Source organism: Lolium rigidum, chromosome 2 (genome assembly GCF_022539505.1).
Source record: "Lolium rigidum isolate FL_2022 chromosome 2, APGP_CSIRO_Lrig_0.1, whole genome shotgun sequence".
NCBI lineage: Eukaryota > Viridiplantae > Streptophyta > Magnoliopsida > Poales > Poaceae > Lolium > Lolium rigidum.
This window is the reverse complement of record NC_061509.1, coordinates 10,809,694-10,835,602: the sequence shown is the minus strand read 5'-3', so window position 1 is coordinate 10,835,602 and position 25,909 is coordinate 10,809,694. Positions and strand designations below refer to the sequence as shown.

The following is a 25,909-nucleotide window of genomic DNA, read 5'->3' as shown; positions in this document are numbered from 1 at the left end:
GCGCATCAAGCTCTTTTTCTGGCGCCGTTGCCGGGGAGATCAAGACACGCTGCAAGGGGAGTCTCCACTTCCAATCTCTTTACTTTGTTTTTGTCTTGCTTTACTTTATTTTATTTACTGTCTTGTTTGCTACATATTAAAAACACAAAAAATTAGTTGCTTTACTTTCTGTCCTGTTTACTAGCTCTATATCAAAACACAAAAAAGTTAGTTACTTGTCTTCACTTTGCTTGTTTAGTTTACTTTTTGCTTATTTCATCATGCTCCATCCTAAGTTTACTCTGGAAAAAATACCGGTAGGACGAGGATCTATCATTGGAAGAGATAATATAGAAGAATTTTTCACTCATGTTAGTATGGATGAAGATTTTGAAGATATACCATTATTAAAAACTGCTCCTACTTATGAAAGTGCTTACTGCCTGTTTAGTACACATGTTGGAAACTAGATTTGTTAATCTCAATCCCATAATACAACATATGTTTCTTACACTTTCGGATATGGAGATGGGAGAAAAGAGAAATTTTGTTTTAAAAGTCCTTGTTAGATAATTTGAGGATATAGCTAAAGAAGCTAGAAAAGTTTTTATTAAGCATAAGAGGCTTGGTTTCTTTCCTAATTTTAAACAAATACTTGAAAAGATGGACATTGATAGAATAAAGTACACTAATAATGTTAATGATGGAGGGGGTATTAAGACATCAATACCCTGCAAGCTTGTAGGAATGTTCGAGGCACTAGAAAAGAATTATGATTGGATTGTTCCCGAAAATTTATTTGATGAGAATAGCAAGCCTAAGAGTAATGAAAAGGGAGCCTCTGAAACTTACATAGATAAGATAGCATGCATTGTTGAGGAAACCCCCGACACCCATCGTAATGTTGATGTTTCTTCTCTTGATAATACTTGATTTGCAATTTCTGCGCCTAGCTGAAAGGCGTTAAAGAAAAGCACTTCTTGGGAGATAACCCAAGTTATATTTTATTTACTGTATTGTTGAGTCTTGGAAGTTGTTTACTACTGTAGCAACCTCTCCTTATCATGTTTTTGTGCCAAGTAAAGTTTCTATGCTAAAGTTGATGCTAGATTTGGATTCGCTGCGCAGAAACAGCATTGCTGTCTGTCACGAATTCGTACAGATTTCCCTGTAGAAAATTCAAAAAAATCTGCAAATTACGAGCGTGATCCTCATATATGTACGCAACTTTCAATAGTTTTGAGTTTTCCCATTTGAGCAAGTTAAGTGCCCCTGCCAGATTCGTCTTTACGGACTGTTCTGTTTTTGACAGATTCTGCCTTTTATTTCGCATTGCCGCTTTTGCTATGTTGAATGAGTTTCTTTGTTTCATTAACTTTCAGAAGCTTTGTGCAATGTCCAGAAGTGTTAAGAATGATTGTGTCACCTCTGAATATGGGAATTTTTGATTATGCACTAACCCTCTAATGAGTTTGCTTGAAGTTTGGTGTGGAGGAAGTTTTCAAGGGTCAAGAGAAGATGATGATATACTATGATCAAGAAGAGTGAAAGGTCTAAGCTTGGGGATGCCCCGGTGGTTCATCCCTTCATATTTTAAGAAGACTCAAGCATCTAAGCTTGGGGATGTGAAAGGACACGGATGTCGCCTAGAGGGGGGGTGAATAGGCGATTTAAAACTTTTACGAGATGGGCTTAACAAATGCGGAATAAAACTAGCGTTTACTTTGTCAAGCCCAAAGCCTATATACTATTGTTCACCTATGTGCACCAACAACTTATTCTAAGCAATGGTTCACCTATGTGCACCAACAACTTATGCTAAGCAATACAAGCAAGTATGTGATAGCAAGATATATATAACTTCAAGCGCGATGGCTATCACAAGGTAAAGTGCATAAGTAAAGAGCTCGGGTATAGAGATAACCGAGGCACGCGGGAGACGATGATTTATCCCGGAGTTCACACTCTTGCGAGTGCTAATCTCCGGTGGAGAGGTGCGGTTGCTTAGTGCTCCCGAACGCCACAAGAGGCTCACCTTGAGGTGTGGTTGCTCGATGCACACCAACGCCACAAAGGCCTCACCCGAAGATGCGGTACTCACACCACACACCGAACGCCACGAAGGCGCCTCACCTAAATCTCCGGTGACCCTCGCCACAAAGGCCTAGGTCACGGTTCCACTAAGGGATTTCCTTCGAGGCGGAAACCGGGCCTTACACAAAGGTTGGGGCACACATCCACAACTTAATCGGAGGCTCCCAACAAATCACCACAAAGGTCTAGAATCCGTCTAGGGTTCCAAGAACCCAAGAGTAACAACCTTCTTGCTTTCACCACCACGAATCACAGTGGAGAACTCAAACCGATGCACCAAATGCAATGGCAAGAACACCACAAAGATGCTCAAGTCCTTCTCTCTCAAATTCCAACAACGCTACAAAAGCTATTGGGGGAATAAGAGAGGAAGAACAAAAGAAGAACACAAAGTTCCCCAAGATCTAGATCCCAAAGATTCACTCACAAAGATATGATTTGGTTTGGTCAAAGTGTGGATCTAGATCCCCTCAATCTTTCTCTCAAATAGATGCAAGAATCATGGGAGGGGGAGAGAGATCTCAAGCTTCAAAAAGTCAACAACAATGGAGGTGAGCTTGAGAGAGAGAGAGGGAAGAAGAAGGAGCAAGAGATTAAAAAAACAAGAGATAGAGGGGGGCATAAAAGGAGGCCCCAAAATCTGCCCGTTGGAGGCCGGTGCGCGCAAGGGAGGGGGAGGCCGGAGGTACCGGCCAGGTAGGGCCGGTACTACCGGCCATGGTCGAGCAGCACTGGCCAGGAGAGGCGTTCGGGCTGGGTGGGGAGGCCGGAGCCTCCGGCCGGGGTACCGGCCAAGGTACCGCCGGGGCTCCAACCTCCCTGGCACATGTACTGAGCCACAAATGGCTCCCCGGTACCACGGGCGGTACCTCGGGCGGTACTACCGCTCGTGCACGGGCGGTACTACCGCTCGTGCACGGGCGGTACTACCGCTCAGCCCAAACTCCTCTCTTTGGGCAAACATAGAAAAAGCATAACTTGAGTATTCGGACTCCGATTTTAATGATCTTGGACTCGTTTCGAAGCTAGTAACAAGCTCTACAAGATCATGCAGGGAACCATCATAGTCCAGCAAAGGAGGATATAAACAAATGATGAAAGGTTTGACCTATCTAAAAAAGACATACCGGTAAAACCTCCAATCTTGAAAATGCAACAAGTTGCCCGTGCAAAAACCATTCTTGATGAACTAGAGCTTGTCATGAGAATAAGCACAAGCTCTAAACCATCACATGGATAAGATCCAAATAATAACCAAGAAAGATGATGCAAAGATGCAAAGGTTTGAGCTCTCTCCGAATGATACGATCGAGTTACTCACTCGAGAGCCCTCTTGATAGTACGGCAACTAAACTATAAACCGGTCTCCAACTACACTATGAGACCGGTGAGAAAGAAACCCTATCAAGAGCAAACCTTATACTTGCGCATTCCACTTGAGCTTGATGACGACGATCTTGACATCAACAAGATGGAACGCCTTTCTTGCTTGTGCTTGCTTGACGAAGTCTTGTAGATTGCTCCCCCATAAACCACCATGGGAGAGCTTCTTCTTCGGCGCATCTTCACATATCCATGATCACCATATGGATGGCAAGACTCAAGCAAAGGATCTCTTCGAGATGGCTCATCTTGAACTTGCACTTCATTCTTCATTCTTCATCATATTGATGTCTTGAAGTAACTTGAGGGCTCACTTCATCTTCATCTTCAAGACATACTTGACACTTGATATCCTTCATCAATTTCTTCTTATTGCAACCTTGAAGCCAACAAATGGTTCAAGAATTGCCTATGGACAACTCCTATTAATATAACTCAATGCAAACATTAGTCCATAGGGATTGTCATTAATTACCAAAACCACACATGGGGGCTCCATGCACTTTCAATCTCCCCCATTTTGGTAATTGATGACAATCTCTTTGAGAGGGTTTATATAAGGAATTTAAGTAACAAACAAGTTGAATATATAGAGCAAACTCCCCCATAATATATGCATGTGTGAATGATCTTGACTTTCATTGCATATATTGGCATTCAAAGCCTAGTGGAGTTTCCTCTAAATATTCAACTATGCAAAGCAACAAGATGCAATGCAATAAAGGCACATGCTTAAGCACAAAGCAAAGACATAACCAAATTCCCTTAAACCCTCCAAACTTCTCCCCCATTGGCACCAATTGCCGAAATGGGTGAAAAATTTAGAAGGCCAATGTAGTGAGAGTTCCTCCATAGCGTGTGCATTTCTCATAATTTGAGTGGAATCAAATGCACATATCCAATTACGAATATTCGGAAGGAGTCACACCATAGATAGGATCAAAGATTGCAAAAAGATAACAAAGTCAAGAAGCTTCATCAAATGAAGCAAGCAACCAAATGAACCACAAAGAAGATACCAAAAGAAAGAAAGATATTATGATAAGATCAAGAAGATTGCTCTAAATAATATGAGGAAGCTCCCCAAGGTTTGTGCACAAAACAAGACAATTTGCATTGGAGTATAAAGTGCATAAACATGGAATCATCACTCCCATAATATCATTCAAAAACAAAATATACCAAGTGAATCAAACTCTAATGATCACCAAAAGATAGTGCTTTAAATTAAATGAGGAAGCTTCCCAAGGTACATGCATAAATTAAAATGTTGTATTTGAATACAATATGCATAACATGGAATCCTCACTTCCTCATTACCATTTAAAACACAAACATTTGCAATAGATCATAGATAGAAAATTAAGCTTAACACTTGCAACAAACAAATGGTTGAGCAACAAGTAGGAGGCACCATAATAAAAGGCTCAACCAAGAGGATATGTGAAAGGCATGATAAAGCATATTATAAGACTATTGCAAGGATGAGCAAAAAGCATCATCATAGTCTTCAAAGAATTATATTGCTTAGCATGACCAATCAACACGCAATAATAAATAAGATATCAAACGGAGATGTATCATCTCTTATGTGTATAGGTTTCTCTAAGTGGGCAATATCACAAAGATATTTATCCACAAAGAAACATGCACACATAAAATAGATACGCAAGAAAAATAGTATGATATCCAAGACGAAGTCATGCAATATACCAATAAGAATTTTTGCTTAATAGCATGGCCAAAGGCTCAATTTTATCTTATTGTACATTCATGAACTTCAACCACAAACAACTAAAATACATCACAAATATCAACAAGGGATAGAAGATAGTTGGGATGCATTTGAGAAAGGCAACAAGTATCACAAACGGGGATACCAAAAGAAGTAACTAAATTTGCACTTTCATCTATATTGCACATGTGAGAGCCTTGAGGAATTGATATGCAACAAAATTGCTAGATAGGCATAGTTGGGGTGGATGAATCATGAGCATGATTTAAAATACTTCCCAACAAATGCACTCATCTCAAATTACTCTCATTCACAATAAAGAGGTTTCATTAAGACTTTTGCAAGAAGCACAACATTTGCAAATCAATAGATTCATGCCAAGATGCAACCATAAGGTTGGATACAACAAAAGTATGCATGAGAAGATACTTGTTACCAAGATAGCATTGGTGTGGATGTAGTAGATATGTGTTCGTTGATCATCCTATCTTGCCTCACGTTACCATTGAGTCACCACTTCTTTCCAAGAGTGAGACAAGCATTCAATGCATATCCATTGTACCTAACACAAAGGTAAGTACAAAATGGTCCCCAAACTAATTGGGTCCGAAGTAGTTAGACACACTACAACATATAGGACAAACTCCACAATTCTATGTGCATATAGATATGAAATTGAATTTCATGCACATCTTAGTCAAATTAGGATTTGATGGAGTTTACCCTATATATTGGATCAAAGAAAGTGACACATGCCATAAGATATACATATATTAAATATGCATGCACAATACTTTCAAGAACCAAAGGAAGATACAATTTGGACAAAACACCAAATAAACCAAGAGACAGTGGTTGTCCAAATTATATCAAAGAATCAAATCAACACAAGATTGACTCCAAAGACTTATCTCATTATAAGAAGCTAATTAAACCTAAGCACAAAGGAATGAGATAACCAACTCCCAAGAGAGCAAGGTTCCAACAAATAAACCAAACCCTCGACATTTTTTATGATGGCACAAAGTACCAAAAATAAAATTTTATGTCTCCCAAAACCCAATTTTTGATAAAGATCAAGAGATGTTAAGCATTCTAATAATATAGAAGAGCTCCCCCAAGTTTGGTGCATTATCAAGGATTTTTTATATGAATACAAAATGCACAAAACTAGGATCATCACGCTACCTATATCTTCTAACAATGCTAAGAAAGTTTGAATAGACAACTTAGATCCATAAGATGCAAGGAAGACACATGGGAGTCAAAGCACAACAAATTCATGGCAATAAATAAGGCAAAATAAATACAAGAGCCAATGTAGATATGATCAATAAATATCTACCTCATAATTGATTACCAATTGTCCTAGGACAAGAGGTATTAGGAAATATTTCCCGGTGGTAGTTTGTAAGTATACATAAGATCATATTTACAACGAACAAAGCATATGGTAAAAGATAAGAGTTAACCATCATGCAAAGATAGTTTCTTGATAGCTTCATTTAGTCATACCAACATGCAAGGCAATTAATAGTATTCATACCAACATGCAAAGCAATTAATAGTATTCATACCAACATGCAAAGCAATTAATAGTATGACTTGAAGCACATGGTTTTCCAAAAATGTATTGAGGGACACGTTGTGAAAAACCATGCCAAGAAGAACTTTCACAAATAAGATCCACAAAGATATTAGCAATGAAGCCATTTAAGCAAATTGGAGCTTGTTTGAGCAAACATGCCACATAGGAGAGAGATAATTTACGGTATCAAATCTATGTGACACAACCTCAAATGTTCACATTTTATAGGCTTGTAATATGCACAAAGCTTATTACTCCCCCATAATGTGATAAGGAATTTATTTTCACAAGAGGCAAATAAGATCCAACTAGCGATATTAATGGACATTGGAATTTGAATTTCTCATGAAGATGACATACCACATAGAGACTAGATAATCTTGCAATATCAATTCTAAGTGATATTCCTCATGTACACACATTGTTAGGATCATGAAATTCCCAAAGGAATATCACTCCCCCAAAATGGGATAGTCCATTAATCGCTCATAAGAGCCATATAAGATACAACAAGATGCAAAGAGGCTCCAACACAAACACAAATACATGGTGTGCAACCCAACATGCATAGACTTGATTTCTCAAGCAAAACTATTAGGAAGCACAACATATACAAACACATGTTAGGAACGAAACTAACACATGCAAAGGGGCGAGTAACTTTCAATATAAATGAGTTGAGAACATGTTACCGCAAGGAGGAACATTGGATATATGATAGTAGCAAGATAATCAAAAGACTTGGCTTGATATAATATAAATGATGAAGATCCCTTAATTCTTCATGATGTAGCCAAGTCTCCAATGCCCTCCAACAAGCACCTATTGATCAAATTTTGGATTGTTGGTCCCCAACTAAGTTGGGTCCAAAGAGGTTAGTCACAATAGGCTTGGCAACCCAAATGGTTCTTTTCTTGACACCACTTTGAGCACCAACAAATTTGGCAAACACATTGCCACCCTCATCCTTACGAAGAGAATAAACATCATCAATGGTGATAGAGTTGGATGAGGTACCAATAGTGCACAAGGAGGAGATGTGGCCCTTCTCACGGCATATGTAGCAAGTTCTTTTCTTCTCCTTCTTCTCACTAGGTTTCTCCACAATGGGAGCATTGGCTTGTTTCTTCTTGGGAAGTGGCATTTCTTCAACTTGAGGTTGAATATGAGTTTGAGCTTGGGGCCGCTTCCCTTTTTGCTTCTTCTTCAAAGGGCAAGATCTAACATGGTGCCCTTCAATATTGCACTTGAAGCAAACAATCTTGGCCGGGTCTTTGACTTGTACTTGGCCCTTCTTCTTGTTGTTGTTCATGGACTTGTTCTTGTTGTTGGATTTGAAACCAAGTCCACTCTTGTCATTGGGGGATTGTTGCATACTCAACATCGTGTCAAGTTTGCATTTCCCTTCATGACCCTTTACCAAGTCATTCTTCAAAGAAGTGACTTGGGCCTTGAGCTCTTTGATTTCCTCTACATGGTTAGTAACAACACAAGCACTAGAGGAAGTAGAATCTTCATTGTTAGAGCAACAAGGCAAGGAAGATAATTCATCACAAGATTTAGCAATATTATGAGTGGATGAATTACAAGGACTAACACATGGCAATATAGCATTTTGAGTAGTAGTGCTAGTATCCACATGAGGCTCACAAGGTGTTGCCTTAGATATGATAGCCTCATGAGCTAACTTTAGCCTATCATGAGAGGCTAGAAGATCCTCATGGGAGCGAGAAAGCTTTCCATGATTTTCTTCCAATTTCCCATAATTGCAAGTTAGCAATTCAAGTTGAGCCCTTAGCTCAACATTCTCCTTCAAGATAGATGCTTCACAAGAAGTAGAGTTAGTAGCACAAGCATCATCACAAGACATATTAAGAAGAGTGGGTAACATAGCATGCTCTTTTAAATAAGAAGCTTGGAGTTGCTCATGTGACTTGGTGAGGATAGAGTGTTCGCTCTCCAAGGCCTTGTGAGCCTTGTCTAGATCATCTAGATCCTTAACAAGTTTATCATGACCAACGCCAACTTTGGAATTTTCCTTTTTAAGCATTTTTACTTGAGCTTTAGCATGGTCTCTTTCCTTAGTGAGTTTAGAAACTATTTCATTTTGAGACATTTCAAGGGTTTCAAGTTGCTCTTCAAGAGAGGCTACGGTCTCTTGTTCTTCTTCAAGATCATTCTTTAGGGATGCTACATCATTGGCATACTCTCGTTCAAGAGCACCCTTTTTATCAATGGTGTTCTCATGCATCCAAATAAGTTTTTGGCTCTCAATAGCGGTAGTCAAGATTTCAAAGAAGTGAGAGCAAGCAATTTTATCTTTGCAAAGAACCTTGAATACACTCTCACCCTTATTGCGTAGAGAGACAACCCAATCCTCTTCTTCATACTTATCCTCATCCTTATCACCACGAGGAATATTAGGTTCCGCGGTAGGAGATACCGTGGAACTCTTGGCCATAAGGCATATATGAGGACCGTGAGATAAAGATGAGGAGTTACTTGAGGCTCCTTTCAAGATCTTGTCTTGACCAATAGAATCTTTGGTTTCCTCTACAATGTTAGTCACACAACAACTAGAGGAAATATAAGCATTTTTATCATGGCCACAAGACAAAGCAAGCATATCATTTCTAGTGCTAGATGTGTTTAAGTCCAAAGATGAAGCATTGCAATGAGATAGAGATGAAGAATCATCAATAGTAAGCTCAATATCAACATTGCAATTTTCATCACCACTCACCATATCATTACCTTGTGTCTTACCACACTTTGGTGAAGTGGATGAAGATGAGAACTCATCACGGCCGGAAGTGGAAGCAATACAGTCATCCTCAATAATATTGGACACATCATATTTATCTTGAAGCTTTGTCCATAATTCATGAGCGCTCCCAAAAGGCATGATTGAAGAAGTAACTACATTGCTCACAACAATGGAAAACACATGAGAAGCAAGAGCATCGAGACAAGAGTTTTTCTCCTCCTCAAGAGATAAATTTTGAGGATCCTTAGGAGAGGAAAAACCCATGTCAAGAAATCGCTCCATGTCCGGAGACATACGCCGCAAAATATTAAGCACATAAATTTTCCATAGATCATAATTTGTGCCATCAAATATAACCAAGTTATTGTGCGCTAATCCCCTAACCGACATCTTTACTCTCAAGGCGGTGAAGCCTAAGAATGAGAGACCTTGCTCCGATACCAATTGAAAGGACACGGATGTCGCCTAGAGGGGGGTGAATAGGCGATTTAAAACTTTTACGAGATGGGCTTAACAAATGCGGAATAAAACTAGCGTTTACTTTGTCAAGCCCAAAGCCTATATACTATTGTTCACCTATGTGCACCAACAACTTATTCTAAGCAATGGTTCACCTATGTGCACCAACAACTTATGCTAAGCAATACAAGCAAGTATGTGATAGCAAGATATATATAACTTCAAGCGCGATGGCTATCACAAGGTAAAGTGCATAAGTAAAGAGCTCGGGTATAGAGATAACCGAGGCACGCGGGAGACGATGATTTATCCCGGAGTTCACACTCTTGCGAGTGCTAATCTCCGGTGGAGAGGTGCGGTTGCTTAGTGCTCCCGAACGCCACAAGAGGCTCACCTTGAGGTGTGGTTGCTCGATGCACACCAACGCCACAAAGGCCTCACCCGAAGATGCGGTACTCACACCACACACCGAACGCCACGAAGGCGCCTCACCTAAATCTCCGGTGACCCTCGCCACAAAGGCCTAGGTCACGGTTCCACTAAGGGATTTCCTTCGAGGCGGAAACCGGGCCTTACACAAAGGTTGGGGCACACATCCACAACTTAATCGGAGGCTCCCAACAAATCACCACAAAGGTCTAGAATCCGTCTAGGGTTCCAAGAACCCAAGAGTAACAACCTTCTTGCTTTCACCACCACGAATCACTGTGGAGAACTCAAACCGATGCACCAAATGCAATGGCAAGAACACCACAAAGATGCTCAAGTCCTTCTCTCTCAAATTCCAACAACGCTACAAAAGCTATTGGGGGAATAAGAGAGGAAGAACAAAAGAAGAACACAAAGTTCCCCAAGATCTAGATCCCAAAGATTCACTCACAAAGATATGATTTGGTTTGGTCAAAGTGTGGATCTAGATCCCCTCAATCTTTCTCTCAAATAGATGCAAGAATCATGGGAGGGGGAGAGAGATCTCAAGCTTCAAAAAGTCAACAACAATGGAGGTGAGCTTGAGAGAGAGAGAGGGAAGAAGAAGGAGCAAGAGATTAAAAAAACAAGAGATAGAGGGGGCATAAAAGGAGGCCCCAAAATCTGCCCGTTGGAGGCCGGTGCGCGCAAGGGAGGGGAGGCCGGAGGTACCGGCCAGGTAGGGCCGGTACTACCGGCCATGGTCGAGCAGCAACGGCCGGAGAGGCGTTCGGGGCTGGGTGGGGAGGCCGGAGCCTCCGGCCGGGGTACCGGCCAAGGTACCGCCGGGGCTCCAACCTCCCCGGCACATGTACTGAGCCACAAATGGCTCCCCGGTACCACGGGCGGTACCTCGGGCGGTACTACCGCTCGTGCACGAGCGGTACTACCGCTCGTGCACGGGCGGTACTACCGCTCAGCCCAAACTCCTCTCTTTGGGCAAACATAGAAAAAGCATAACTTGAGTATTCGGACTCCGATTTTAATGATCTTGGACTCGTTTCGAAGCTAGTAACAAGCTCTACAAGATCATGCAGGGAACCATCATAGTCCAGCAAAGGAGGATATAAACAAATGATGAAAGGTTTGACCTATCTAAAAAAGACATACCGGTAAAACCTCCAATCTTGAAAATGCAACAAGTTGCCCGTGCAAAAACCATTCTTGATGAACTAGAGCTTGTCATGAGAATAAGCACAAGCTCTAAACCATCACATGGATAAGATCCAAATAATAACCAAGAAAGATGATGCAAAGATGCAAAGGTTTGAGCTCTCTCCGAATGATACGATCGAGTTACTCACTCGAGAGCCCTCTTGATAGTACGGCAACTAAACTATAAACCGGTCTCCAACTACACTATGAGACCGGTGAGAAAGAAACCCTATCAAGAGCAAACCTTATACTTGCGCATTCCACTTGAGCTTGATGACGACGATCTTGACATCAACAAGATGGAACGCCTTTCTTGCTTGTGCTTGCTTGACGAAGTCTTGTAGATTGCTCCCCATAAACCACCATGGGAGAGCTTCTTCTTCGACGCATCTTCACATATCCATGATCACCATATGGATGGCAAGACTCAAGCAAAGGATCTCTTCGAGATGGCTCATCTTGAACTTGCACTTCATTCTTCATTCTTCATCATATTGATGTCTTGAAGTAACTTGAGGGCTCACTTCATCTTCATCTTCAAGACATACTTGACACTTGATATCCTTCATCAATTTCTTCTTATTGCAACCTTGAAGCCAACAAATGGTTCAAGAATTGCCTATGGACAACTCCTATTAATATAACTCAATGCAAACATTAGTCCATAGGGATTGTCATTAATTACCAAAACCACACATGGGGGCTCCATGCACTTTCAGGATGCCCAAGGCATCCCCTTCTTCATCGACAACATTATCAGGTCACTTCTAGTGAAACTATATTTTTATTCCATCACATCTTATGTTCTTTACTTGGAGCGTCGGTTTGCTTTTATTTTCGTTTTGATTTGAATAAAGTTGGATCCCATCATTCTTATATTGAAGATATTACGCTCCGCTTTTTCATATGGAACACTTGTGTTCTTAATTGTGCTTTAATGTTCATGGCGAAGGCTGAAATTGCTTCGTTAAATTGCTATTTGGTTGGAATTAGAAAATGCTGCATATGGTTTGGAATAACTTGGCAATTGTTTGAGCTCTCATAGATCATGTTTAAGCTCATGCATCATGTAGTTTAATCTATTAATGAAGAACTACCGTAGAGCTTGTTTAATTTGGTTTGCATGATTGGTCTCTCTAAGTCTAGATATTTTCGGGTAAAATGTTTGAACAACAAGGAAGACAGTGTAGAGCCTTATAACGCTTGCAATATGTTCTTGTGTAAGTTCTGCTGTACCTATTCATACTTGTGTTTGCTTCAAACAACCTTGCTAGCCCAAACCTTGTACTGAGAGGAAATGCTTCTCGTGCATCCAAACACCTTGAGCCAAAACCCATGCCATTTGTGTCCACCATATCTACCTACTATGTGGTATTTTTCTGCCATTCCAAAGTAACTTACTTGAGTGCTACCTTTAAAATTTCATTCCTTTACCTTTACAATATATAGCTCATGGGACAAATAGCTTAAAAACTATTGTGGTGATGAATATGTAGTTATGTGTCTTAATTCTTATAAGTTGCTTGTTGAGCGGTAACCATGTTTCTGGGGACGCCATCAACTTTTTACCTTTGTTGGATATCATGTGAGATGCTATGCATGTTCGTCTTGTCTGAAGTAAGTGAGATTTCATGATCAAATGGTTTGAGTATGCATATGTTAGAGAAGAACATTGGGCCGCTAACTAAAGCCATGTATCATGGTGGAAGTTCCAGTTTGAACATACAACCTCAATCTCTTATGAGAATATTATTTGTTGTTGAATGCTTAAGCATTAGAAGAGGAGTCCATTATCTGTTGTCTATGTTGTCCCGGTATGGATGTCTAAGTTGAGAATAATCAAAAGCGAGAAATCCAATGCGTGCTTTCTCCTTAGACATTTGTACAGGAGGCATAGAGGTACCCCTTGGTGACACTTGGTTGAAACATATGTTATGCGATGATAATCCGTGTTTTCCGAGCTGATTAGGACAAGGTGCGAGCACTATTAGTACTCTATGCATGAGACTTGCAACTTGTAGGAAGTATTATGCATATCACATATGAATTATTACTACCGTTGACAAAATAGTTTCTATGTTTTCAAAACAAAAGCTCTAGCACAAAAATAGTAATCCATGCTTCCCTCTGCGAAGGGCCATTCTTTTACTTTATTGTTGAGTCAGTTTACCCACTTCTTTCTATCTTAGAAGCAAACACTATGCATGAGACTTGCAACTTGTAGGAAGTATTATGCATATCACATATGAATTATTACTACCGTTGACAAAATAGTTTCTATGTTTTCAAAACAAAAGCTCTAGCACAAAAATAGTAATCCATGCTTCCCTCTGCGAAGGGCCATTCTTTTACTTTATTGTTGAGTCAGTTTACCCACTTCTTTCTATCTTAGAAGCAAACACTTGTGTTAACTGTGTGGATTCATTCTTACATGTTTACTTATTGCACTTGTTATATTACTCTATGTTGACAAATATCCATGAGATATACATGTTACAAGTTGAAAGCAACCGCTGAAACTTTATCATCCTTTGTGTTGCTTCAATGCATTCTACTTTGAATTTATTGCTTATGAGTTAGCTCTTATGCAACTCTTATTGATGCTTGTCTTGAAAGTACTATTCATGAAAAGTTTTGCTATATGATTCATTTGTTTAGTCATTATCTTTGTTAGCAATCTTTTGTTCAGATCACTCCATTCATCTCATATGCTTTACAATAATGTTGATCAAGATTATGTTGGTAGCATGTCACTTCAGAACATTTTCCGGCACTAACCTATTAACAAGATGCCGAAGCACCAGTTGCTGTTTTCTGCTGTTTTTGGTTTCAGAAATCCTAGTAAGGAAATATTCTCGAAATTGGACGAAATCAACGCCCAGGGTCCTATTTTTTCACGAAGCTTCCAGAAGACCGAAGAGTACACGAAGTGGGGCCACGAGGTGGCCAGACCATAGGGCGGCGCGGCCCAGGCCCTGGCCGCGTGGCCCTGTGGTCTGGGTCCCTCGCGTCGCCCCCTGACCTACCCTTCTGCCTACAAATAGCCTTCGTCGCGAAACCCCCTGTACCGAGAGCCACGATACGGAAAACCTTCCAGAGACGCCGCCGCCGCGAATCCCATCTCGGGGGATTCAGGAGATCGCCTCCGGCACCCTGCCGGAGAGGGAATCATCACCGGATGGGCTCTACATCATCATGCCCGCCTCCGGATTGATGCGTGAGTAGTTCATCCTTGGACTATGGGTCCATAGCAGTAGCTAGATGGTTGTCTTCTCCGCATGTGCTATCATTGTTTAGATCTTGTGAGCTGCCTAACATGATCAAGATCATCTATTTGTAATGCTACATGTTGTGTCTGGCGGGATCCGATGAATATAGAATATTATGTCAAGTTGATTATCAATCTATCATATATGTGTTGTTTATGTTCTTGCATGCTCTCCGTTGCTAGTAGAGGCTCTGGCCAAGTTGATACTTGTAACTCCAAGAGAGAGTAATTATGCTCGATAGTGGGTTCATGCCTCCATTGAATCTGGGATCGTGACAGTAGGTTCTAAGGTTGTGGATGTGCTGTTGCTACTAGAGATAAAAAAATTGATGCTTTGTCGAAGGATATTTGTGTTGATTACATTACGCACCATACTTAATGCAATTATCTGTTGTTTACAACTTAATACTGGAAGGGGTTCGGATGATAATCTGAAGGTGGATTATTTAGGCATAGATGCATGCTGGATAGCGGTCTATGTACTTTGTCGTAATGCCCTGATTAAATCACATAGTAATCATCATTGGTATGTATTGAATCTTTATTTGTCAATTGCCCGCCTGTAATTTGTTCACCCGGCATGTTAGTTATCTTATTGGAGAGACACCACTAGTGAGCTGTGGACCCCGGTCCATTTTTTACATCTGAATACATTCTACTTGTTCTTACTATTCTTTGCAAACAAACACCATTTTCCACTCGATACGTTTAATCCTTTGTTTTCAGCAAGCCGGTGAGATTGACAACCTCACTGTTACGTTGGGGCAAAGTACTTTGATTGTGTTGTGCAGGTTCCATGTTGGCGCCGGTTTCACTGGTGTTGTGCCGCACTACACTCCTCCACCAACAACCTTCACGTGCTTCTTGGCTCCTACTGGTTCGATAACCTTGGTTTCTTTCTGAGGGAAAACTTGCTGCTGTGCGCATCACACCTTCCTCTTGGGGTTCCCAACGGACGTGTACATCTACGCGCATCAGTGTTCCATATGAAAAAGCGGAGCGTAATATCTCCAATATAAGAATGATGGGATCCAACTTTATTCAAACCAAAACAAAAATAAAAGCAAACCGACGCTCCAAGTAAAGAACATAAGATGTGATGGAATAAAAATATAGTTTCACTAGAAGTGACCTGATAATGTTGTCGATGAAGAAGGGGATGCCTTGGGCATCCCCAAGCTTAGATGATTGAGTCTTCTTAAAATATGCAGGGATGAACCACCGGGGCATCCCCAAGCTTAGACCTTTCACTCTTCTTGATCATAGTATATCATCCTCTTCTCTTGACCCTTGAAAACTTCCTCCACACCAAACTTCAAGCAAACTCATTAGAGGGTTAGTGCATAATTAAAAATTCACATATTCAGAAGTGACACAATCATTCTTAACACTTCTGGATATTGCACAAAGCTTCTGAAAGTTAATGGAACAAAGAAACTCATTCAACATAGCAAAAGCGGCAATGCGAAATAAAAGGCAGAATCTGTCAAAAACAGAACAGTCCGTAAAGACGAATTTTGCAGGGGCACTTAACTTGCTCAAATGGAAAAACTCAAAACTAATGAAAGTTGCGTACATATCTGAGGATCACTCACGTAAATTTTCAGATTTTTTTGACTCTTCTACAGAGAGATCTGTGTGAATACGTGACAGACAGCAATGCTGTTTCTGCGCAGCGATCCAAATCTAGCATCAACTTTAACATAGAAACTTTACTTGGCACAAAAACATGATAAGGAGAGGTTGCTACAGTAGTAAACAACTTCCAAGACTCAACTTTCAGCTAGGTGCAGAAAGTGCAAATCAAGTAGCATCAAGAGATGAAGCATCAACATTTTCTTCTTGAGCAACCAATGAAGCTAAAGGAACATTATTAGGATCAATATGAGATCTACCATTTGCAAGCATAGACATAATATCATCAATCTTATCACCCAAAGAAGAGGTTTCTTCAACAGAATTTACCTTCTTACCTTGAGGAGTTCTTTCAGTGTGCCATTCAGAGTAATTGATCATCATATCATCAAGTAGTTTCGTTGCGGCGCCCAGGGTGATGGACATAAAAGTACCTCCAGCAGCTGAATCCAATAGGTTCCTCGAGGAAAAATTCAATCCTGCATAAAAGGTTTGGATGATCATCCAAGTAGTCAGTCCATGGGTTGGGCAATTCTTTACCAAAGATTTCATTTTCTTCCATGCTTGAGCAACATGTTCATTATCAAATTGTTTAAAGTTCTTAATGCTACTTCTCAAAGATATAATCTTAGCAGGAGGATAATACTTACTAATAAAAGCATCTTTACATTTAGTACATGAATCAATACTATTTTTAGGCAAAGAAAGCAACCAATGTTTAGCTCTTCCTCTTAATGAGAAATGAAACAATTTTAGTTTTATAATATCACCATCTATATCCTTATACTTTTGCATTTCACAAAGTTCAACAAAATTATTAAGATGGGCAGCAGCATCATCAGTACTAACACCAGAAAATTGCTCTCTCATAACAAGATTCAGTAAAGCAGGTTTAATTTCATAGAATTCTGCTGTAGTAGCAGGTGGAGCAATAGGAGTACATATAAAATCATTATTATTTGTGCTAGTGAAATCACACAACTTAGTATTTTCAGGAGTACCCATTATAACAGTAATAAAAGTAAACTAAGCAAGTAGAATAAAGACAAGTAACTAATTTTTTGTGTTTTTGATATAGAGCTAGTAAATAAGACAGAAAGTAAAGTAACTAATTTTTTTGTGTTTTCAATATGAAGCAAACAAGACAGTAAATAAAACAAAGTAAAGCAAGACAAAAAAAAAGTAAAGAGATTGGATGTGGAGACTCCCCTTGCAGCGTGTCTTGATCTCCCCGGCAACGGTGCCAGAAATTTAGCTTGATACGCGTAGATGCACACGTCCGTTGGGAACCCCAAGTGGAAGGTATGATGCGTATAGAAGCAAGTTTCCCTCAGTATGAAACCAAGGTTATCGAACCAGTAGGAGCCAAGAAGCACGTGGAGGTTGTTGGTGGAGAGTGTAGTGCGGCGCAACACCAGTGAAACCGGCGCCAACGTGGAACCTGCACAACACAATCAAGATACTTTGCCCCAACGTAACAGTGAGGTTGTCAATCTCACCGGCTTGCTGAAAACAAAGGATTAAACGTATCGAGTGGAAGATGATGTTTGTTTGCAAAGAACAGTAACGAACAATAATTGCAGTAGAATGTATTCAGATGTAAAAGAATGGACCGGGGTCCACAGTTTACTAGTGGTGTCTCTCCAATAAGATAACTAACATGCTGGGTGAACAAATTACAGGTGGGCAATTGACAAATCAAGATTCAATACATATCAACGATGATTACTATGTGATTTAATCAGGGCATTACGATAAAGTACATAGACCGCTATCCGAGCATGCATCTATGCCTAAATAATCCACCTTCGGGTTAGCATCCGCACCCCTCCGGTATTAAGTTGTAAACAACGGATAATTGCATTAAGTATGGTGCGTAATGTAATCAACACAAATATCCTTAGACAAAGCATCGATGTTTTATCCCTAGTAGCAACGAGCACATCCACAACCTTAGAACTTTACATCACTTCGTCCCAGATTCAATGGAGGCATGAACCCACTATCGAGCATAAATACCCCCTCTTGGAGTTACAAGTATCAACTTGGCCAGAGCCTCTACTAGCATCGGAGAGCATGCAAAAACATAAACAACACATATATGATAGATTGATAATCAACTTAACATAGTATTCTAGATTCATCGGATCCCACCAAACAAAACATGTAGCATTACAAATAGATGATCTTGATCATGTTAGGCAGCTCACAAGATCTAAACAATGATAGCACATGCGGAGAAGACAACCATCTAGCTACTGCTATGGACCCATAGTCCAAGGATGAACTACTTACGCATCAATCCGGAGGCGGGCATGATGATGTAGAGCCCCTCCGGTGATGATTCCCCTCTCCGGCAGGGTGCCGGAGGCGATCTCCTGAATCCCCCGAGATGGGATTGGCGGCGGCGGCGACTCTGGAAGGTTTTCCGTATCGTGGCTCTCGGTACAGGGGTATTCGCGACGAAGGCTATATGTAGGCGGAAGGGTAGGTCAGGGGGGCTCACGAGGGGCCCACACCATAGGCCGGCGCGACCAGGGCTTGGACCGCGCCGCCCTGTGGTCTGGCCACCTCGTGGCCCCACTTCGTTATCCCTCCGGTCTTCTGGAAGCTTCGTGGAAAAATAGGACCCTGGGCGTTGATTTCGTCCAATTCCGAGAATATTTCCTTACTAGGATTTCTGAAACCAAAAACAGCAGAAAACAGCAACTGGCGCTTCGGCATCTTGTTAATAGGTTAGTGCCGGAAAATGTATAATAATGCTGTAAAGTATGTATAAAACATTTAAGTATTGTCATAAAAGTAGCATGGAACATAAGAAATTATAGATACGTTTGAGACGTATCACCGACCGCGCCACAAATGGTTCATCCAATGGCAGGTAATATATGGCGGCCCGGACGTTCGCGTCCAACACTGATATCGGATTCAACAACAGCACCGCCACAGCCATCTTGGAGTATGCAGATGCACGGGCTGGGACGCCAGACTTACGTAACCTTCCGGCCATCAACGATCTCAATGCATCGCTAGAGTACACGGCGCTGCTGCGGTCCCTCGGCAGCAACGACCACCCGGTGGACATGCCAACACACGTAGATGAGCACATGCTTATCACCCTCGCCGTGAATGTGGTCCCCTGCGAAACAGGCAACGGAACATGTGAGGGGCCGGAGCGCCACCGCATCACGGCGAGCCTCAACAACATCAGTTTCCACCTCCCCTCAGTCGATATCCTCGATGCCGACTATGGTGCTGTCCGGGGCATATACGAGGCGGACTTCCCCAACAAGCCTCCATTCGGCTTCAACTTCACCGGCGATATCTCTAACCTTCCCACAGAACGCTGGTTCACGAAGCGCGGCACCAAGGTGAAGGTGTTGGAGTATAGCACTGCCGTCGAGGTGGTGTTTCTGGACACTGCCGTCCTCGGCGCGGAGAACCATCTCATGCACCTGCATGGGTTTGCCTTCTATGTGGTAGGGAGGGGGATCGGAAACTTCAACGAGACCACGGACCCAGCTGCATATAACTTGATCGACCCGCCGTTCCAGAATACCGTTACCGTGCCGAAGGCTGGTTGGGCTGCAATTCGCTTCCGAGCAGCAAATCCTGGTGAGTTATTTTTAGCTTTTGGCAGTATTACCTCTGTTCCGAAATATAAACATGTTTGGAAATGCATTCCGTTTCTGATTACGTTCTTGCTTTAGTTTTTATGCGAGTTACATGAAAATGTTTAGTAAGTTTGTCGTTACTTTGTTTGATAGGTGTGTGGTTCATGCATTGTCACTTCAAGCGCCATTCGGAGTGGGGAATGGACACTGTGTTCATCCGTAGAACTGCATGCTCTAACCAATGCAACCAAAAGACCGATCTGATGGAAGAGATTAGGCAATGCATTTATACTTCAACACTCCCCCTCACGTGTGGCTCCCTCAGGCCTAAACATGGACCGAAAGTGGGCTGCAATATTTTTATTTTATATTGCGCCAGCCGGGTCTTAAACTCAAGACCTCTTGGCTCTGATACCATGTAGAACTGCATGCTCTAACCAATGCAACCAAAAGACCGATCTGATGGAAGAGATTAGGCAATGCATTTATACTTCAACACTATGGTTCATCGTGAAGGATGGCAAAGCTCTGCAATCTAAAATGATGCCGTCGTCCTCCAGGCATGCCTAGGTGTTAATTGCCGTTTGGTTTCTATGTGTGACCCCATCATACGATTTAGAACATTTTATTAATTGTTTTATTCGGTTGTTCATTGATTAATCAACGGGTGCGTTGAGATACTTGTAGTTACTCGTGTTTTTTTTATTTCTTTTGGGTGAAAGATAGAACATTGTTCATTTTGTGATGTAAAATTCTTGAACTTACTAGTTGTTATTCAATCTCTAAATAATGTAGCCAAGTTGTACTTTGATACAATTAGGGCATCTCTAACGGGACGACGCAAACGGACGCTGAGCAACAGTTTGCGTCCGTGGAGACTGAAAATGCGTCTAGGCTTGCTCTAGCGGGGCGACGCAAAGTGATCGGGCCGTCCGCGATGACGCAAACCTGACCCAAATATGCGCCAGGTTTGCGTCTCCGTGGACGTTGCGCAATCGCGCCGAGCGTTATCATTTTCTTACCCGGTCCCGCAAGTCAGGGATAGCGAAATCGACCGCTTCGATTTGCTTCTTTTCCCTTTCTTTGTTGCCCTCGTGCGACGCCACCACCCTAACCCCACCCGCTACCTCCCCGCCGCACCGCCACAGTACACGCCGTCGGCTCGGTCCTCGCCGCGCCGAAGAACAGGATCTCAGTCGGGGTAGCCTTTGACGCGCACCTGTCCCCTGATTGGGGGCCAAACTTTGCCGGTTGCGCCGTCCGGCCTTGCCGCCGACGACCTGTTCGTTCAATTGCGCCGGTAGGTTTCTTACTCGTGTTTTCGGCGCTATCGTGCGCGGCTATTGATCCGTAGTTCCTACCCACCCAGATGGACATGTGGCAGATGCTGGACAAGTTCCACGCGGAGGTCGTTGACTCCTCTTTCGACGAAGAGTCCGATCAGTCGACGCAGACAATGACTACTTCTGCGCCTCCATCCTCCATGAGTACAATGCCAGCCAGACGCCAGTGCACCGGGGCTCCGTGAAGGGCCGCTCAAAAAATTTGCCGCGCAACAGAGTGGAAGGGCACCTCCAGCTCCACAAGGACTACTTCCACCGCACCGATCCGGTGTTCAAGGAAAAGATGTTCTGGCGCCGGTACAGGATGTCAAGGGACCTGTTCATGGTCATTCTACGGGGCATCAGAGACTACTACCCCTACTTCCAATGAAGACCTGATGCAACAGGTGCGCTAGGCTTTACCTCCTACCAAAAATGCTCCGCAACTATTCGCATGCTATCATATGGAATGGATGCCGATATATTCGATGAGTATCTTCGAATGGGTGAGAGCACCTGACTTAAGTCCATGTACCAGTTTTGCTTTTTCCGAGCCGTGATTGTTGTGTTCGGAAAACATTACTATAGGGAGTCAGCAGTTGAGGATACAAGGCGGGTGTTGTATATCAACGAGTGTAGAGGGTTCTCAGGAATGATTGGTAGCATAGATTTCATGCACTGGGAGTGTAAGAACTTCCCATTTGGATGGCAGGGTCAGTACATCGGGCATGAGGAGGGACGGACTGTCATTCTTGAAGCAGTCATATCTTAAGACTTACGGATTTGGCATTCATTTTTTGGCATGGCCGGTTCCAACAACGATATCAATGTGTTGCACTGATCACCGGTTTTCAACAGGCTTATGCAAGGCAAAGCTCCCCGGGTGAGCTACGAGGTCAATGAAAATGCATATGACAAGCCATATTATCTTGCTGATGGCATCTACCCTGACTGAGCCGCACTGGTGAAGAGTGTCTGTAATCCAAACACGGAGAAGACGAGGAGGTTTGCCAAAATGCAAGAGGCTTGCAGGAAAGATGTGGAGCGAGAATTTGGTGTGCTCTAAGCTCGGTGGGCAATTGTCTGACGAGTTCGTGTGCAGATGCCTATAGACAGATCTTATTTTGATGTAGACTTTTAAAAATTTGGATATAATAACTACGACTTTCGTTGAAACTGTTTATTTTGTTGTTTTGAAACATCCCAATTCATGCCGCGCAAATGCATCGGACCGCTGGAGGCACCCCAGACGCAAACGAACGGACAGACAAAAACGTTCATTTTCGCGTCCGCCAGGCGACACAAATGAGACGCGCAGACAATTTATGCGTCCCAAATGGATGGGCTCGTTGGAGATGCCCTTTAACATGTACTAGATTTAGATGTGCGCCTTGGCGCACGATCCCGTGGAGCTCATGTCAATATTTATCTCTTTATAACTGTGATAAAAAATAGCTGCAATATTATAATACCTTTCTTAGGTTTTAGTGGAAGCAATTAAGATAAAAATCTCCATAACTCTTTGAATCTGATACATTTAATTACTGGAAGCAATAAATTTCATTCTTATCATGTAAGCTGGGATTTTTGGATCTCCCAAATTGTAGTTTCTCGGTTACATGGTCACAGTCGGGTAGTATTCTTGTTAGTGAAAAGAAACAGAACATAAGCATATCTAAAATGTTTCACTTGTGTTTATGTATGTCACAGACAAGTCAGTAAACAAAGATTTACATTGGGCACCAGTATGCACAGTTTGTAGCATCGTAAGGTACATCATGTGCCCCATTAGGGCATCTTCGAGGGTACCTTCTACCTCACCATCGTTTGGTGAACAACGGGTGCAGCTTCTTGTCAATACTGAACAACAGGTCTGTTACGATCGGCTACTCGTGACCTTCATGCCTTCATATATCCTGGGTGATCTGCTATGAGTAGGATTTAGTAAAAAAATTTGTAAACATAATCAATTGCTTTTCTTCTTTAAACACATACATCTGCCCAGTCCCCACTTATTTTTTTCTTCAGGGGTGGTGCAGCTTCCGCATCTGCTGCAGGTGATGTCTCGGTGTTTGTGTTTCCTGCTGGCGAGGGACTTGTGAAGCAGAGCTGAGGAAGACCAACTGCACAATAGTTTAGTGAGGTCGCTAGTCACCCTCGAGCCGACGGTCATAAAGAACAGCTGCACGTCCGTGAGGTCGTTGATGTTCTTTGCCACCTTGGCCAACTCCACCTCCACCTCTTTTCGTTTACAGAAGATCCAAAACAACTAAAGTTTACAGTACCTCTGTACCTGGCCAGCTCCACGTCCTTCTCTTTTCGTTTTTAGAAGATCCAAAACAACTAAAGTTAGTAACTGAAAGTTTACAGCAGAAGAGTCGAAATCCTAGCTTATAAGTAGTGTGTAAATGTACCGATAGGCCACTGCTGTATTGCACTAAACACTGAAAGTTAATATAAAAAAATGTTTAGAGCAAAGACGCGAACATGCACTCGCAGCACACAAACCGTGCTCAATGTATGGACGAATCTAGCAGACCTAGCTGCAAGAGCTTGTGGCCTTGTTCTACTCATACTGAAAAGGTTTGCACTTGTTTATATTTGAGTATGGACGTAGTGCTAATCAGGGCCTGGTGCTAATTACTATTGAAAATACTCTCCACATGACAAAGTCCGAATACTTCTATGTTTTGCTCACAAACCAGAGAGCAAGCAACGCAGAGTGGATGAATATTTGGACTCACCTCTTGGATTGCTCGTCACACCCTAGTCCACCAGGCAAGGAGTAGCAGGACAATATACTTTGTACTCTGAAATACATAGAGCTGAAAGAGAAAAACGTGAGAAGGAATTTCTAACCTGACAATGAATAAATATAGCTATTTCCCATAAATGCCTTGAAAGCAAGCATGCAAATACAATAGCTATTCTATGATGACTGTGTAACGGGCAATTGTGGTGCCCCACGCGTGACACCGGCAACAGCCAAGCAAAATGAACATGTTCTATGATGAGTCGTAACCAATTCAGGATACAACATAAACGCAAAATATTAACTCACCTCAATTCTGAAGCATCACCTCATCACGCTCCAACCCTGAAACACAACACATACATGCATGCATCAGGCGTTGGTAGTCTACCTACAGCAGCTGGAAATAAAGCGAGAGAGAGAAGGAAGCAGAACTGAAGCGATACCTGACCCGATTGTTGTCACTGTCAGCCCTCATGCGCGACAATGCAGAGGCACAAAATAGCGCAGGAAAGCATAAGGCCTGAATATCTGATAGCTATGGGCCTGGTCGTAAATACAAAGAGGAAGAAGCTTGTTGAACAAAGAAAATATTGCATATGTATAATAAAGACGAGCCTGCTTTGAATTTAGCTCCGGCGAACTTCCCTACTACACAGATAAAATACAAAGGGGATAGATCATATATAGACAACTATAGACGATGCCAAAGGTACAAAACCATTTCTATGTGATAACTTCATTAAGCCTCATAAACCCTTACAAAGGCACAAAGATAAGATGATCGGGTCCTGTTCACTAACCCAAAGAACCCACCATCAAACAAAATGTAGGTTTGTCTTATTTCTTTGGAGATGCTACATTCTAAAAAAACAATAATGTCAAAAAGAACGATGTAATATTTTATCTCAATATGGTTGAATCAACCATAAAACCAAGGTCATGAACCTATCCATGGATTATGAAAAGAAAATAAATGGAATGCCCTATACAACCATTATTTTATTTGAGAGAAAAAAACCAGCTAGAACCTTGAATTATATAACATGAACACTTGCTTGAGAATGCATCGAATCGTAGGATGTAAATCAACATATGGTAAATGGACTTTTTGTATCAGCATGAACTAATAAAATAGACACATGCAGAGGCAACTAATCATCAGCTGAAACTATGGAGGCAAGCAACCAAAGCCAGATTATATGTCACTGTTAAAAAGGTACTTCACATATCTGACAATATTTGAACCAGTCTCACCGGCTACTAACAATTAGAATACAAAATCTGAATAAACAATACATACAACTAAGTGGCTGATCTGCAAAAATAACTCTGACTCACTTAGAATAATATGTGACGCGAGCAGTGGCATTCAAGAACACAAAATCAGCAGAATGTGCTACAATGAGACTAAGATATTGTAAATTATTACAGGTTACAAGTAGGTGCAAGCTGGGGGTTTCAACTGCGACATTCTAAAACCGTACTGTTAGTTAGATATGTATAAAAAGTTCAATCAAACTATTACAGCATGAACAAGAATTCTCATTTTTAGCTGTCTATAAATCAGCCGGTTACTGATAGTTTTACTTAGCTAGGGGCTACATCCTCAAACAAAAATGGAGAAACAACACTACCGCGCTCTGTAAAAAATAGCAGGACGCAAAGGGAAAAAAGGAAACAAAATTCT

At 41.7% G+C, this 25,909-nt stretch overlaps 1 pseudogene; it reads left to right on the top strand.

Moving 5' to 3' along the window:
* Positions 1 to 20,722, top strand: part of LOC124689203 — a 37,034-nt pseudogene extending 16,312 nt beyond the window's left edge.
* Positions 20,723 to 25,909: the final 5,187 nt, after the last annotated feature.